Genomic DNA, 1,749 nt, shown 5'->3' with positions numbered 1-1,749 from the left:
GCTGCAACCCCCCTAGCCATGTGCTCGCTGACGTATGTGGGTCCCAGTTTGATGTTGAGATATGTGGGCTCTAGAGAGAGGAGAGAGAGAGAGTAAAAAGATGGGTATTAAAGTAATTAACAAAGTCAATAGAAAATTAGTTTTGGTGTTTGATTGAAAGGAAATCTAATACTATTATAAAAGTGGGTTGCCATGTTAAAACATTTCTACCCAAAATGCCCTCCAGCACATCCATTCATACATACATGCTTAATTTTTTATAACCTCCTCAATGCTTGCACATCCATGTATACAGACATGAAGGCATACATGCTCAATTTTTCATAACCTCTCAATTGATTGCCATCAATTTTTCAATTAATCACCCACTCATAACACTCCTCCACTAACTCATGATACACTAACATAACTTTATGTGCACTAATGATAAAAAACGTTACAACTATTCCTCTCCTACCAAATCACTATAAATAACAAGAAACTTTTATCAAATTTCTCCAATCAACATTCTAATTTGTAATTAAAATTTAGATTGAGAAGAAAAGAACCAAATCTAGCTCTCTTTGCTGCTTACGACTTTGGCATTTTCGAGCTCACTTTCTCTACGATCTTTACAATTTTCATGTTCTTTTCTTGATCAGCATTGCTACACACTAAGATCTATGGTGTTCAATTATTTTTTGCCCTTTTTTAGAGATGTTGTAAAAATAAGTGATTCATTTAATAAATAATAATTAAAGTTTCTATACATTTTCGTATACTATTTTGTTCTCTAACCATAATCATGCAACATTTTGTTAACAAAGAAAAAGAACAGGGAAAGGTACTAACAATTTTGAGTCAATAAACTAGTATTTCAAAACAAATTAGAATAAGTTATTTGCTAAGTAAGAAATTTTTGAACTTGAGTTGTTAGGTTTATTTTAAAAAAATTCTCTTCTATGTCAATGTTGTTTACTGTAATCCATTAAACTATTGCGAATATCGATCTAGAACAATAACTAGGTAATGAGAGGAGAGATATAAGACTATTTTTCACATATATCTACTCATATCATAAGTTTTTCGGTACAATAGCAAGTCAAGAATACTTTGATTACTAAATTGGCTATTAGTTTAGTAAAATTATGCCAATAATGAATTAATAATAAAATTCGAAACCCTAAAGTATCATCTCAAAAGGCTAATGAATGGCATGGCCATGGGAGGCGAAGAATTAGGTCATACATCTCTTTGGATTTATCAAAACAAATTATTAGCTAATTAAGATTTCTTAACCCGTGTTATAAGTTTCTTTTTTACCAATGTTGTTTCTTGCAAAATAGTTAAATCATAGCTCAACTTCAATTTAGATCAAGAACAAGGTAATGAAGGAGAAATATATATATTAATAATACCAATTTTTTCTATTAAAATTTCTAAATTGAGTTAAATTTTTTGGGTTAAGACCAAATTACCCTTGGCTGAAATTAGCCTCCTCCCATTATAAAAAGGTAGGTAAAAATATAAATAAAAAAACCAATTAGGGTAAAACAAAGCCATAATTGACATGTGAGTAGAACATGCGAATACTCAGACATTCAAGTCACATAATATACTAATTTGCCATGTTTAAACAGGTTGGGTATGTAATTGTAAACTTTTACAATTTGGGGTGTATAAGATTAAGAAAGATGAAAATATAAGGTATTTAAGTGTTTTTTTAGGCTTTTAGAAAACCCCCTTAAATTTGGTCATTTCTTAGATAAA

The sequence above is a fragment of the Asparagus officinalis genome, chromosome 3 (assembly GCF_001876935.1).
Source record: "Asparagus officinalis chromosome 3, Aspof.V1, whole genome shotgun sequence".
In the NCBI taxonomy this organism is placed as follows: Eukaryota; Viridiplantae; Streptophyta; class Magnoliopsida; order Asparagales; family Asparagaceae; genus Asparagus; species Asparagus officinalis.
Note: the sequence above shows the minus strand (reverse complement) of the source record.